The 17,192-nt window shown below is 34.2% G+C and overlaps 1 protein-coding gene across 12 annotated transcripts in view; it reads left to right on the forward strand.

The window, feature by feature from the left end:
• The window catches only part of LOC143225071 (poly(rC)-binding protein 3-like), a 334,733-nt gene that overhangs the window by 107,627 nt on the left and 209,914 nt on the right, over positions 1–17,192 (forward strand). For 9 of the 12 annotated variants that reach the window (XR_013013597.1, XR_013013599.1, XR_013013600.1 and 6 more), the window contains exon 2: positions 5,354–5,414. The exons of 1 other annotated variant lie outside the window; for it this stretch is intronic. The gene's annotated coding sequence lies outside the window, so the exon portion shown is untranslated. 2 more of the 12 variants (XM_076453779.1, XM_076453778.1) reach the window with 2 other exon arrangements.

The following is a 17,192-nucleotide window of genomic DNA, read 5'->3' on the forward strand; positions in this document are numbered from 1 at the left end:
CATGCCTGGCCTTTCCTTTAGTTACTTTTGTACAACTAACCGACATGTTCTTTTGCTGTGACAGCGAAAACCGAAATCTAGTAACACAAGTGAAAGCCGAATATTGAAATATTTTACTCACAGAGTACTGGAAGTCTAAATTTAGTTCTTTGTATAATAACTCCATTATTTTCAGATCTTTTAAATTTCTTATTCGTCAGATGGCACAAAGGCAATTTTCTGTCAACTTGTTTTATTCGTATATTTCTCAGATTCAGTTAGAACGAACTTTTTCCTAGCAGTATACTAGATTTGAGTACTTAACCATTGTTTACTCTGTATCTATGAAGTTTTTTAAAATGATTGCAGTATAACTGTCAGCTTTTGTGTATGAGCCAGATCCTTCACAATAAGTGTTTGTGTTTTTGATAAAGTACAAAAATAAACAAACAGACCATTTGTTTTTAAAAAAAATGTGTAATAAAACAGGTCAAACATGTATACAAATGTTCGTTACCCTGTTGGTTATCACAGTTATATCCAGAGCTTTAAGTACTTGTCTCGTTTTCGTCAAAGTCCACACAGGTTAGTTCGGTTACTTCTGAACATAATTTGTTTGTTTTAGTTTTGTTTTTGATTTTTGCACAAAGCTACACGAGGGCTATCTGTGCTAGCCGTCCCTAATTTAGCAGTGTAAGACTAGAGGGAAGGCAGTTAGTCTTCACCACCCACCGCAAACTCTTGGACTACTCTTTTTCCAACGAATAGTCTGACTGACCGTCGCATTATAACGCCCCCATAGTTGAAAAGGCGAGCATGTTTGGTGTGACGGGAATTAGAACCCACAACCCTCAGATCACGAGTCGAGCGACTTAACCACCTGGCCGTGCCGGGGCCTGAACACGATTTAAGAAGACAAATTACTTCTTTTCAACTTTGTTATTACAATACATTCTGCGAAAATTTCACTTAAAAATTGGCACTATACGTTCGTTATAGCTAAACTCACAATCACACAGTATCGATCTATCTATCAAATTTTCGACACGTATTTATACCTTACCAGAGGACTAGAACGTTACACACACTGCTAGATCTTATAATGCAATATCATGCTCAAGTAAATCAATGAAACAAACTTAAAAGGTTCTATTAACTCAGAAAGTTCTAGTAACATGCAGTAATATAATAATCACCAGTTCACAACTCTTGAACAATACAACGCATAATTCGCAAACAGTTACGTAAACAAACCGATAAACTACAGCTTCTAAAAAATTAACACTCACGTCATATAAACTGTCTAAATCATAATGCTTGCATTAAACTTAAACAAAAACCGTAGCTCATATCTGACAATAACATATCAGTTATAAATCTAGATAGTTCTCAGACATTTTTTAAGTGTACAATCTTTTTGTTTATAATGTTATGTAAGGTTTAACTTTCATGTATTTATTTGTCTATATCCATATAAACATATTATTTTGGCTGTCTTATTATTATTATCGGGAGTTTGGTCTTTGTAGACCAGGGATGGTCAAGTTCACTGGGACCTCTTCCTCATGTCTGGTGTGCTTAAGGGTGAATGTTTGTGATGATACGACAGAGTAAACAGCACTTCCAGGCCAAATATCCATCTAGGTATCCGCATTAACATTTTTGTGTTTCGTATAATGTCGCTAATGTAAAGTCTTACACTTAAACGAACAGTTTGGTATATACAAACAACACATTTCACTAATTCTCAACCAGCACAATAACATTGTACGTATAATACCCTGTTTTAAATGTTATCATATTACCATAAAATTCATTATATCATTATATATATAAGTATCGTATCAGCTTTAATGAATACACAACACAAACCTGCATTAAGACCGCACACCAGGAACTGATAGTTATGAAGACACAACACAATCCCGCGTTAAAACTGCATATCAGTAAGTGACACGTGTGAATATACAATACAATTTAGCGTTAAAACTAACTGTACACCCAGTAGTGCGACGAATGAATACACAAATAAGCCTGCGTTAAAACTGCCCACCAAGAACTAACGCACATGGATACACAAACAAGCTTACGTTACAACAGCACATCAGAAGCTGACACGTGTGAATAAACAAACAAGTTTATGTTAAACTTGCACACCAAGAACTGATACGTTTGAATACATAACACGACCCTGCATTAAAACTTCACACCAGGAACTGACACGTATCAATGCACAAAAAAGGCTTGTGTTAACACTGCACACCAGGAACTGCATACAGGTTAATCTTCATGAACATAGGCACTGGAGCTGGACGGATGAGAAAAGAGCCTTTGCCAACCCACATTTTAAACACTAGGCACTCACTGTTCGGCTACTTTTAATAATCTAAATTCGAGAAAAAAATGTGCTTCTCAAACTGTGGATATAAAAAATGTGCTTATTGATAACTCTTAAACACCTATGTGCGACGAAACTATCACCTATATGGTGGGAAACTATCACCTATATGGTGGGAAACTATCACCTATATGGTGGGAAACTATCACCTATATGCTACGAAACTATCACCTATATGGTGGGAAACTATCACCTATATAGTGGGAAACTATCACCTATATGGTGGGAAACTATCACCTATATGGCGGGAAACTATCACCTATATGGTGAGAAACTATCACCTATATGGCGGGAAACTATCACCTATATGGTGAGAAACTATCACCTATATGCTACGAAACTATCACCTATATGGTGGGAAACTATCACCTATATGGTGGGAAACTATCACCTATATGCTAAGAAACTATCACCTATATGGTGGGAAACTATCACCTATATGGTGAGAAACTATCACCTATATGGTGGGAAACTATCACCTATATGTTGAGAAACTATCACCTATATGGCGGGAAACTATCACCTATGTGGTGAGAAACTATCACCTATATGCTACAGAAACTATCATCTATATTGTGGGAAACTATCACCTATATACTACGAAACTATCACCTATATGGTGAGAAACTATCACGTATATGGCGGGAAACTATCACCTATATGGTGGGAAACTATCACCTGTATAACTCCACACTGTTACCTGCTTAGTTTAAATTGCACGAGATCTGTACTGATCTTCAGCAAAGTATTGGCTACGTTCCAAACGGAGGAAGATATCATGATTGTAAAAAGAGAAAAAAAGTGGTATTTCTGTTTACTCACCACAACTAAATAAACTTATGTGCAGTGTAAATAACGTATTTTTACAATATAATATTGACGACTGCATTCACTTGGTATCGTTTCACAGCAGTAAGTTAAATATTGTCAGAGGCCTCACATGTCCTAACCTCCGTCACTTTTACAGCCATTTCAACTTCCATGTTCAGAAAGAGCATTATAGTTTTCACCGTCAGTTCCTTTTTTCTTGTAAGAGGATTTTTGAAAATGAAAATAACAACAATAATGTACATATGAATATGTTATATATATATATATTGGATAAGATGTGTGTGTGTGTGTGTGTGTATTGTTTAAGGTTATAGCGTTATTACAAATAAGATGTGAATGTTTTGAATGTGATTATTAAACCAATGGCATTCTGTTAATCTTAGGCCATACATAAGTTTACTGGAACTGTATCGAAGTTGTTAATTAATTAATACAGTCGTAAACGCATTGGTAAGACTGAAACAAACACACCAGATGATACGAGTTTTAAGTACCAAATGTAAAGCTGTATGCTAGAAAACAGTGCAATTGACTTTTTACATAAAAATACATATTAATATGCGGCGACGTAATAATTTGTAAAAGACGACACCACTGATTATAAGACGTAGAAAACCTGGTGAATGTGTAAGTAGTATTAAGAGTATAAACTTATCGCCACTGGTTATAAGAAATACAAAGCATGTTAAACATATTATTAGCGTAAAAGCATAAACTTATGACGTCACTGATCATAAGACGTGGAAAGCATGTGGAATGTTTAATTAGCATTAAGAGTATAAGCTTATGACATCACTGATTATTAGGGGTAGGAAGCCTGATGAACATATAATTAGCATAAAAGCATAAACTTATGACGGCACTGATTATAAGACGTGGGAAGCACGTGGAAAGTATAATTAGCATTAAGAGTATAAGCTTATGACGTCACTGATTATAAGCAGTAGCAAACCTAGTTAAGGTATAATTAGTTTTAAGAATGTAAGCTTCTAATGGTTTGTTTTTGTTTGTTTGTTTTTCAACTGTTCATGTACAGAGATGGAAAAGTGAATTTCTTATTAGAGAAGGTATATATACTTAAGAAATGAAAAAAAGTTTATTTCTTATTTTACCACAATGCTACTCAGTCAGCTATCTGTCCTTTTTGCAACGCGAGTAATCGAAACCTCGGCTTTGGTGGAGCAAGTCCATAAACTCAGCACTGACTCACCAAGAAGTAAGTTTCAGAATTTCGATCAGAGTTACACAGGAGCTATTTGCGTACGGCTGTCTCAATTTTGAACTCATAAACTTTCAGCTATATAACGTCACCCACCGTCAACTGTTGGGCTACAAAATCTTATTTGATCGAATAGTATAATTTATCCATCGTTTATAGCGCACCCGCAGATCTAAAGCAGGCCGCGAGTCAGAATTCCTCGGGTTCACAGTCAGGACACCCTAACCAATAAACAACCAGGATAGGAGTTGGTTAAATAAAGATAACTTGTGCTTACGTGGAAATTGTTACAGGGCTGGACGTGGTGTAGTGGTTAGCGTATTTGGACTGTGAAACCAAGCGTTCTTGGCTCGACTGCTGTTGCTGCGAAGTTGAACTCCGCATCGTGGGGGCGCTCTAAAAGTGATGATGAAATCCCACTATTCAGTAAGACAGATGTACCCCAAAACGTAGCGGTGGGTGCTTTTGATTAGTCGTTTCCCTCTAGTATATCAGTTCAAAATTACGAACGGCTGTGTGCAGATAAACCTGGTTTATTGCTCTGTACGAGGATTCTGAAACAAGGAAACGAACTGTTTTGTGTGAATGAACTTTCATTGTAAGCAGCTTAAAATAAGCCCCTTTTTTTATACTCAGTGAACTAACAGTGTCAAACGTTACACTTTAATAACACGGTGCTAATATGCCATTATTTTTGTCCCGACTTTTAAAAGTCTGTTAATTTAATGTCGGTCTGATAATTTTGTTCCGTCCATAAACGAAGACCTAAAAACAAAATCCGATAATAGTTTAAACACCGTTTAGATAACACAAGAAATAACGTAAATTTAGAAAACACGAAACTTCGTTGTTCATCTTTTATGGTAGTGTCATTTTTATTATGTCATTTTGTACAGAGTGGACTTATAAATGTTGGTACGTTACAGGAAGTCAAGCGGCCAAAAAAGTCGAATATACAGAAGAAAGAAGCAAGGATACAAAAGCAAGGTAACACCTATTGTTGATTTATTTATAATGTTGTTGTGTTAAGTCACATTTATCACGTAACAGAATAGATTCATACTAACCTTTTGGGGACTTAACATCACCTTTTAAATCACAAAAAGAAATTGGTTACTGGGATTGGCTGTTTGTCTGTCAATTTTGAACTGATAGAGGTTTGAGCAGTCAACAGCATCTAACGCCAGTTGGGTCAATCTATTAGGATAGTGCTTTTGACTGTCATTCTTATAACGCACTCAGGCCCCAAATTTTATAAGTCGATTTTGTGACAGCGGGTCATAAACCTTGAATGCTTGGATTTACGATAACCAGAAGACAAAACTCAGATCTACTTTTTTTCGGAACCCAGGAATCTTCTTGTTTTTCATTACTGGAAATACAAAGATATTTTTGTTTCCAAAACCGGTCTCATAGGTGTTTACGATACATTAAAACTTTATGGTCTATAACGACCTATCTAACAATGGATTAAATGTTAAAGAGTAATAGATGTAATTTTACCGAACAGTAATTATTATTAATAACTTTACCCACATGGTTCAGTACAGTATGGGTCTTCTTTTAGAAGGGTCAGCCTGATATACTCTCGTATAAATAATGATATGATTCGAATCACCATGGAGTTCATTGTGGTCAAATATCACAACTATTACAGACTAAAAAACATTTTTAACATCGTTTAGTAAATGTTTATTTTTAATTTTTAAATTAATTTTACATTATTAATAACGTATTGAAACAACTGGAGTGAAAATACTTAGTCAGTAGTACTCGCCGACAACGCTTTGACTACTCTTGTCTGACTGAATAGTGGACTTTGACCGTTATGCACTCTTACATGGACTCTCAGATTCACAGTGTGCCACACTAATAGTGGGATACATTCGACTCATATTTTAAAAAAAAATCAGTATTTTGCTAGTTTTTCACGCTGGTTTGACCATTCAAATTCGGTTTAAATGGTTAATGTAACCTGGAGCGATATATTATTGATATTAATAATTATTTCGTTTCACCATATATTTTTGTAGTCGCATCAGTCTTAGATTTAAACCAGAATACACCAACGTACGTTAATGTGTAGTTAATTCGGTAAATACTTGAAGTGAAATTACCCGAATTTTCAAATCATGTCTCAGATTTTCTTGACGTAATCTGAAATAATTAAGGATAAAAACATATCTTGTATTCACATTTATGATTGATGTGATATTTCTATGAATTCATAGGTTGTTTTTAAAAAGTTACGTGAGTCTTAAGGACTAAGTGAAACTGATTTTCTTCTGCCTCAGAAATCCTTTATTACGGAATGCTGTAAATATAAGGAAACAAAAAATATATACGTTATTATTATTTCTTTAATTAACGTAGAAAGTGAACCAACTTAAGAACCACATACGCATGCATATGTGAGCGACGAGAAATTAAAAGTGAGGAGTTAAAAACAAAAAGACATCCAGACATGTTGTTTAATAACCAGCGCTGAAAAGAACCGATAAGTCCAAATATTTAAATTAAACATCTTCGAAGATTCTGTATTACGTAATAAGTTACTTATACTGAGACAAATTCAGTGTTACGTAACATAAAGTTTTCTAATGAAGTTCTAATCAATTAACATTATTTTCAAAACTTGTGCTCAGTAATTTCCAATAATAAAAGCGTTTGAAATATTTCTTACCTTGGATATTGATGAAATAAATCCACTACTTAAGTCAAATTGTTGTGTATGTTAGTTCAACTCTTGCGTAAGTTGATGTATGTCGTATACTATGTAAACGTTTACAAGGAAGTAATATAATAATACTATGTTATTCAAGCTATTAGTTAAGACTCCCGCAGTTGTCTGACAAGACAAATATGTTCTGTTTTGCTTCATCTTGTTGAGATGAGTTTATTTTGAGCATCGTCGCTACTCGTGAGGAAAGAAAAAAGTAAAGCAATCTGAATTCGAACAAAATGCACGATGTTTGTAATCACGATACATTGGATATTTCAAGGAATACTCGACAATTATGGTAAACGGTTAGAGATAAAGTGCAGTTTATTTCGACACTGCCCATCTCGAAGAAAAGAAAGGCTTAATGATGCATTAAATGAAATAGAAAATATAGTAATATTTATTATTATTTTGGGTTTTAAAAAATATCTGTAAATTGCGTAGAATGTCTGAAACGTGGGAAAAGACAATAATATTGAATACTTTGTAGCGATTTTTGTGATGTAATAAAAATGTTTAATCTAATTATAATTCTTGTTAATGGTAAAAGACAAATGAATACTGTTAACGATAGGTGTAAAGAACACAGGTTGCCATAGTGATAGTCTTTGTTGCTATGTTACAGTTTTGTTTGTTATAAGTGAAATCTTTTTGCAAAATTTCAGAAACGTTCCTTATCCAGGTGTACGGCAGGATTTTCGTTTTATTAAACGATTTAATATTTCTCTTAAGCAACTGTAACTAAAAACATTGTAAATGAATAAAAGTCTGTTCAGCATTAGGGTATTTAAACATTCAGTTGGAGACGCATTCTTATAATCGAAATTGCTAAAATATTTGTATGATATTAGTTTAATTTTTCAGAGCAAAAATAATAATGTCAACATGCATCTATTTATTTAAAACAAAGACAAGTGTGTCATTAAACGATCACTATTAGAAGTAGGTTTATTTTAAATAGGCCACATACTTTCATACAGTTGGGACTTTCTTATAAACTCACTAACACTAGACTTGAACAATAATTTACCGAATATCTCAGTTCCCGAATTTATTATCATGGTTACTTATATTACAGTTTCTGATTTCTAAACTACAACTATCATCTACTTTCAAACTTATTAACCTGCTCAGTGCCGTAGACGAGATAACTCGTCCAAGCCGATTAGTAACACAGTGCCACGGACGAGTTAATCCGTTCTCAATAATACATAACTTTAACACTAGATGTCAGTACCATACATGCATTTAACCTACTTACAAATTGTTTCACTTTCGATCCAAAATGACGTCACGAAAAAAGTTACAAAATTACGAAGCATTAGAGTTGTATTATAGCAGCTGAAATACTTGGCAGTCAACAGGTTAAAGGTACTGGATATTTCTCATTCCACAACTGTTTTTGTGTACTCAGAAAAATATTTTAAAAGTTTACGTCGCTTAAATATTACATCACACAGTGAAAATATGTCTTCAAATATACTAATAAACTTTGTAAAACTTTAATATAAAAGGAATAGTAAACGTAATACAAAGTAACGTAAAGTATTGTACAATGTAAATAACAACAACAGTAATAATAAAGCATATTAGTATAGAACAACGAATAACTTTATATTAAGATGGTACAACAGTTTCGATCATTTTCCATTTGATCCCGTATAAAAGTGTAAGCGTTTCAAGACTCTAATGATTGAATAATTTTTATCTTTGGTTCGCTTAGAATTTTCGTTGTATATAAACAATCTATTGCTGATAGGTTATTATTCTCTTGACGATATTCACGTAACCGTATAGAGGATGAATTATTTGTTGTTCTAAAGTGAGCGTGCACTTGTTATTTCAGAGTATATACATTTTAGCATTTCCTGGATTCTGTTTTAATGGACTATTATCTAACTTATTCAAATGTAAAATTTTGCAGCATTTCCCCTCAATGATACATTTATACACAACTTCTATATATCACATCTGCTATCTTACTACATTCCCATACATTATTCATTGGCTTGGATTTCAATTTCACTTTCCATTGAAATTATTTGATGCAGCTGCTCTCGCATGCATGAAAGCCTGTGTAGGTTGTTCGTTTGAATATGTACCTCTTCTATTGCCTAGCGTTCTCTCGCTCTATAAATGTATATACTTTTAATCTTTGTTTTCCTTATCAGCGTGTAAATATTTTTTTTATGTATCATACTTAAGTTCAAATTCATGTGTATCAAATTAACAACGTGTAGACTTAAATGTACACAAACCATTATCTCCCTCGCATTTTTATGGACATTGTATTACCAGCTTATCTGTAATGTTGGAACTTGAGATAAAGGAGTGCAAGATACATTTCCTTTTATCTATGTTCAACCTGTATGATATACTTTATCTGTACTGAAAGTTCTAGTTCTTATAATGAATTTCTACTAACACATGAAACCACTTGTATTTCTACCAACGTGTAACATCACTTTTATTTCCACTAACATGTAACATCACTTTTATTTCCACTAACATGTAAATCACTTTTATTTCCACTAACATGTAACATCACTTCTATTTCTACTAACACGTGATACTACTTTTATTTCTAGTAACACTTGGCACCACTTTTATTTTTGCTAATACGCGGTGCCACTTCATTACTTCGTATAAGGTTTTATTTCTCTGTGATCAAAAAATATTTCAACTTTATTTTGATGTGACTGTAGAGAATAACTGTTCTAGTTTATGTGAAATCAGCATGCTTTAGCCGATTTACCCCAAACAAAAGAAATGTGGAGACAATTGAATTAGAAGAAATAGTTACGATCTTAATTATGACTTGCACTTCAAATGATGGGCGTTAGCCGTCAGTTTCTTTGAGAACATACTTGTATAATATTTCTATCCTATCTTTACACAGGCGTGACTGTTGTTAAGACAAGTGACATTTTATTTCTTCTCAGAGGTATGTGTGTGATTAATTCTTCATACCATTTTGTTAACAAATTACTTTTTCAATAAACTAACATACCTAAATGTTTTCTACTATGGTGATATTTTAATATACTTAAAGGTTTTGTGGCATGGCAATCGTTCTGTTAATCATCTAATAAACATAAGGTGATCATTCTGTTAATCATGTAATAAACATAAGGTGATCATTCTGTTACTTATCTAATAAACGTAGGACACATGTTTCGTATAATATTTATCATTCCATTACTCCTGTAATAAATATGCAATACACGTGTTGGGTTGCCTTTTTTTTTTATAATTTGATCAAGTCCTTTAACAAGGGATTTTCGTAGATCAAATAAGTGTTAAGTTAGTTCTTTTTGTGTTACAATCACACAAACCTAGGCGGCGCTGTGAAGGGGAACTCTTCTTTTCAGATGACCGGCAAACGAATGAGTAATATTTAGAAATAAGCTGATGTATTAATGTTTCTTTCTTGTTCTTCGCTTGTGCTTTATTACTACTATTCATATAGAGCTGTCATTTTATATTTCGATGGATAAAAAACAGAATATTAATTGGTAATTATTTGTTAATCCGTCTAGTTTAAGAAAGGAAGAGAATAATCCAGAACCTAACGAATATGTTGTACTTTACTTAATTTTTCGAGCTCCTTAAATGACTTTTTTGTTTATATAATATGTATGTACACTAAACATTTATGAAAATCGTGTCATATTCCGTGTGTAAGATATAATAAAATCTATTAACGTTTAATCTGACGAGGAATGCTAGTGAATCTACTGGAAAGCCCTTGTTCTCTGTGTAAACCATTTTCGTCTTCATCGTCTTTTATCGTGTTCCCATAGTAACGCTTACAGTTTCATCCTATTCTGACGTGACATAATTAGTAGTTTTTTGACAAGGCCTCCCCCCCCTTTATCGCTGGAACTTGCAGCCCCTAGCAACCACGTATTTTTCTACTAAATAATTTTATTCATGTATCGGCTTCCTTTCTCTGTCTATAAACACAGAAACTAACTTCTGAGGGTTAAAGGTTATAGTAAGATGGATGATAAAAACAAAGACATTTTTGTTATTAAAAACGAATTGTAAAATCGATAATTTTTATAGTAGGGAAGAATTAAACATGCATTTTTAAGCACAAATTATTCACCGTTTCCATTTTATGTTATTTTGTATTGAAGTATATTTCATATTAATTCCATAAAAGCCCATTTCATTAACACAAGTGAGTGTTAATCCGTTTTAACACATACTTTATTATGTTTTATTATATATACTTTTTAAGATGTAAAAAGAAGTCTGTAAGTCCAATCGCAAGAAACATTTCTTGCAGTAATGACAAACAACAATAACAATAATTTATCCAATCTTGTTAAAACGATCCACCAAATCATTAAGGTGGTTAAGGCACGTGACTGGTAATTTGAGGGTCCTGGGTTCGAATCCCCGTCACACCAAACTTGCTCGCTTTTTCAACCGTGGGGGCTTTATAACGTGACAGACAATCCAACTATTCATGTGTAAAAGAGTAGCCCAAGAGTTGGCGGTGGGTGGTGATGACTAACTGCCTTCCCTCTAGTGTTACACTACTAAACTACGGACGGCTAGCGTAGGTAGCCCTCGTGTAGTTTTGCGTGAAATTCAAAACAAACCAAATCAGCTGTTTTGTTAGTTAATGAAGCCGTTATAGTATAACTAAAATATCTTTAAAACTAAATACTTCTGATAAATACTTTATCAAATCTGTTTGCATACCTTTGACTGAACCATTTTTAGTCGTTTCCACGTGTACCAAAATTGTACCTCAATGCTCTCGTTTCTACTTACTTAAAAAGCTATTTTCGTTCGAGATAATATGCACACATCAGTGATTATAGAATTACCAATATCAGCACATCAACACATCCTTGCAAACAGTGTATACGCCAACTTACTCGCGTGTCTATGAACTTGGGGATTACAGAGCCCCCTAACGAGATACATGTAATAAAAAAAGGAAAACAAAAATGCCATAAATATTCCACTTAATGTTGCTGCAGTCCTCTGTGTATTTCACAGAGAAGATGAGCGATTTCATCCAGTTTATTTTTTGTCGCGTATTTACACAGAGGACTCTGACAGACAACCGTGTAGTTAAAGGTTGCTGAGTATGATGCTTGAATCTGACAGGTAGTAACAAGTGTACAATAAGGTTATCGTGTACATAAAATATGGTGGAAATCCGTTGAATGGTTATGGTGTTATTAACTGATAACAGTAGAGATCCTGATGCTGTTTTGATGAAATCAGATGAACTTTACATTTTTACTTACTGTATATTATTTGCCCATTTGCTCCTAAGATATATAAAGTTTTTCTTCGAACACGTCTTTTTGTGTGTGCTTACATCGCTGACGCCTCATTTTTAGTAGTTTAGAACTTGATCTTAGCAAATAACATTACGATTATCTAGTAAGGCAGAGGAATCGATTTTGAAGAATTTTTTCAAAAATTTGTTCTCAGCTGGATATATGTGTGTGTGTATGTGTGTGTGTGTGTGTAGCTAGTTATTACTTTCTGCAATAATAATAATTCAGCCCATCGAATTGTTTTGAGTGATAACATAATTTAAATCACTTGCACAACCTACTCTTATTTTATTGCCTTTTCAGAAAGGTCTCTACTATGATCTTCTACCGATAAAGATTGGAAGTGAGTCTACTTCAATATTATAAAGTAGATTATCTACACCAGCAGCTTTCACGTGTTTTAGATGACTAGTCGTGCTGCTCGGTCGTGGGCTTTAGGAAACGATCTGAAACTGGCATTTACGATAGTCAATATATAAGAACACTTAGAAGCAGAAGTAAAACATCTGCGGATGTATTGCTTATGAAACTGAACAAAGAAAAAAAAATCGAGCAATTTATCACGTATTTAAAATGTAGTAAAGTATTTAAAGATTTATTATGTTATTAGAGCTCTCTTTTTTCCCTGAATGTTTAAAAATAGATTTCTTTTATTTCGAATCTAAAATGAAGTGACCTGTGTCACAGAATTTCTGGGACTGTACACAATTCTAAATCACGGTCTCCCTGTCCAGCAAAATTCGGGTGCGTTTTTGTGTTCACGTTTGGCTACCTCAGTGTTGTAACGTAATTCTGACTGAAACTAAATTATTATAATTTTGTCATTTTTACCGGTGTATGTATTTACTTACATTTATAAAATTATCAATTAGAAAACTTGGATCATGAAATGACGTTGAAATATTTCGGAAATTACTTTTTCTTAATTGAAAATAACTCCCCTTCTTAGAAACGAATGATGGTTAAAGTTTTAAGGTTTTTAACACTGACATTTAGAGCTCAATCCATGAAATTGGCAAGTACAAACAACCTGATAACCACTTTTGTGCTTAACAATAAAGAAATAAACTAATAGTTAAATGAATGCGTAGTGTAAGTTATATTTATTTTATTTGTATTCTTGAGTAAGTTAACATTTTTTAGATTTGTTTTGCGAAGCTACATAAGGGTTTATATGCGCATAGCTGTTTCTAACGTTAGACTAATAGACTGGAGGGAAGACGGCACTCTTGAATTACCTCTGTCTGATTCACTAAGGGGATTTAACTTTCACTCTTATAGTGCACCCACGGACACAAAATAGGGAACGCTTTTGTTTATGTGTGCAAAAACGATACAGACTACTAGGCTACGTCCAATATACAATATTGTGAAAAGTGTTAGGACAAGGTAATGTTTTGTCATTCTTTCCATTTTATGGGAATAATTCTTCCATGTCATTACAGAATGTAAATTCTAACACTATGGTAATGTTTTACTGATCCATGTTGACAATTGAATGAGTCAGGGAGAGAATACTTATTATTCTTTACAATTCTCATGTACTTATACCAAGGGCATGTTATAAGGGTTCTGTTTGAATGAACGTACTGATTAAATGTCTGAAATGACCATCACGGTATCACGTGCAGTGTTATAACTATATAGAAATAAGCTAGTAAGGAGCTAGCATATGATATCGGTATATGCTAGAAGAAATCAAGTTGATAAAACTCCACGAATAAACCTTCTTCAAATCAGTGTTTAACACTATACATCTAGTTTTGTTGTCACCACATGGCCCAAAACAGCGTAGAGAATTGTCATTAGAGCAGAGAGTTCGCATAAAAGCTTTACGTGATGCTGGTTGGACTCCGACAAATTGCATCAGCCTGAAATTCTCCCCAGTCACTGTCAAGTACACCCTAGATTGTGAGACCCAGACTGGTAAACTTGAAAACAATAAAGGAAGAGGCAGAACACCTAAACTCAATGATACTGATGTTACGTATCTTTGTTTACACAGCCTTCGGGACAGATAGAAGACTATCACTGATTTCAAGCATGAGATAAATGACCATGTACAAGATGACAGAAAAGTGTCCAGATATACAGTATCAAGAAGACTGAACGACAATGGAATATTTGGTTGTATAACAGTTAAAAACATTTATTTCTATATCAAAATATTGTCAGGAAACTGAAGTTTGCTATACGGTGCAAAACTGGACTGTTGGTGATTGGAAAAGGGTGTTATGGACAGATGAGTCCAAGTTTGAAATATTTAATTTAAACCATAGGTTGTACATTTGGCGGAAGAAAATTGAAAGATACTTACCTCAATGCATGGTACTTAATATGATGCATGGGGTGTTTTCATACTGAGGTGATAGGAGATATTTTTAAATAGGTGGAATAATGGACCATTGCAAGCAACATTAGATATAATGATCCGCTGTGGTATTCCTAGTGGTTTGCGTATTATTTATTGGTAAATAATTCTGCTACTAAGAAGATAATGACCCCAAACAGTCATACAACCTATGCTGAAATTATTTAACTAAGAAAGAAACTGCTGGAGTCATTCGAATGGTGCAATGACCCCACACAGCCCCGATCTTAACCCTATTAAACAGGTGTGGGATTTGACAGATTGAAAACTTGACAAATTAAAAGTTACTTCCAAAGAAACTTTGTGGGAGTGTATTAGAGACATGTGAAGTAAAATCCCAAAAGACACTTAAATTTCAGGCTACTTTCAAAGAAGAATGAAAGGTAAACCACAGATGAAACATCAAAATGTTATTAATCTTCATATTAAGTACAACAAAACTCAGTAGAAGTGTTAAGTTCAGCAAACAGTTAATATTTTGTGTATTCTCATTTTGTTTTAATAACTGCAGACAGTCTTTCAAGCAGTACTGCAACATATTTAATCTAATTTTTGTCTTTGTCCTAAAATATTTGCAAAGTATTGTATATTATAAAATGCCTTGTTATATAAACAAAACAAAACATTGATTTATATTGTCTCATTGTTGCAGTGTTTTTTAACCAAAGATACTTAATCTGACATTTATCGAATTAGATTTACATTTCTTTTGTACCTGAACATCTAAACAGTGAGCTTAAGGGTATATATCAAAAGAATTCGGGGATCGAACCGTACGATAGAAACACCACAAAACATATACTTCGATGTGTGAATTGAATTAAACCATTTAGTACTGAGCCCGGCATGGCCACGTGATTAGTGCGCTCAACTCGCAGTTTGCGGACCGAAGGTTCGAATTCCCGTCACACCAAATATGCTCTCTCTTTTATCCGTGAGGGCATTATTATGTGATGGACAAGCCCACGATTCGTTGGTAAAAAAGTAACCCAAGAATTGGCGATGAGTAGGGATGATTAACTGCCATCCACCTGGTGCTAAATTAGGGACATGGTAGCCCACGTGTAGCTTCCCGCGAAATTCAAAAACCAAAACCAAAGTACGAACGATAATATTATGAATTATTGAACTTACTGCGTGACCTTTCTGAAAGAAATAAGAAAAACTCAACTTCTGTGCTGATTTCCATTCCGACAAAAAAAAAAAAAAAAGTTATTTAATTGGTTATTTTTGAAATTCGCGCAAAGCTACCTGAGGGCTATCTGTGCTAGCCGTCCCTAATTTAGCAGTGTAAGACTAGAGGGAAGGCAGCTAGTCATCACCACCCACCGCCAACTCTTGGGCTACTCTTTTACCAACGAGTGTGCGTGTGTTTTCTTACAGCAGAGCCACATCGGGCTATCTGCTGAGCCTACCGAGGGGAAGCGAACTCCTGATTTTAGCGTTGTAAATCCGTAGACATACCGCTTCACTAGCGGTGGGCCTTTTACCAATGAATAGTGGGATTGACCGTCACATAATAACGCCCCACGGCTGAAAGGGCGAACAGGTTTGGTGCGACCGGTATTCGAACCCAATTTACTTAATAAAATCGTATTTATAATAGTGTGTACAGTATATACTTTCAGTCTGGCTTAGCTACAAGAGATGTTCTTCAAAGGTAACTGGGCCCTCTTCATCTTATTCATAAGTTTATCAGGTGCTTCACAACAAACCCTTTTAGCTACCGCTCTCGCAATAGCGGAAACATATTGGATATGAAGTTTACGGTATTTGTAAGTCACTTGTGTTGGTTCTCTGGAGTTTAGAATCGGTATATAAAACTGTTAAGATACATAGCAGTATCGGACTTAAAAAAGTAATCGTCCGAAGCCCCCATGCTACGCGCGACATTAACCGTCGTTTGGTGTCGACTATACTTATTTTACTTGACTTCGCTATGTTAAGGTCTCAATCGCGGAAGTGTAAAAAAAAAAAAAAAGTTAGCTGCCAAAGTGGAACCGCTCATACAGTTTGTTATTTGATTTTTAAAGGGTTCTCTTAGTATTTCTATCAAATTTCATCGAAGTTGGTTCAGACAGTTTCTCATAATAATTTTTGACGTCAAGACACCAGATAGACGAATATCTTAATGGACAACTCTACTTTGTAAATATAGATATGAGAATTTACCAAGTGATCCATTAGTATAACGTTGACTGTTTAAAAACAGTAGAAAATATTTGAACATTTCTGACTAGGCTAAGTGTCAATAGTTAAACTTATATATTGGTAATTAGGCTTAAAAATTACCTACAACACTTATTTATCACAAATAAAGTTTCAGTGCTAATAGCTAAGCTTAATTATTAGCAGTCATGCTT

This window comes from Tachypleus tridentatus, chromosome 9 (genome assembly GCF_004210375.1).
Source record: "Tachypleus tridentatus isolate NWPU-2018 chromosome 9, ASM421037v1, whole genome shotgun sequence".
In the NCBI taxonomy this organism is placed as follows: Eukaryota; Metazoa; Arthropoda; class Merostomata; order Xiphosura; family Limulidae; genus Tachypleus; species Tachypleus tridentatus.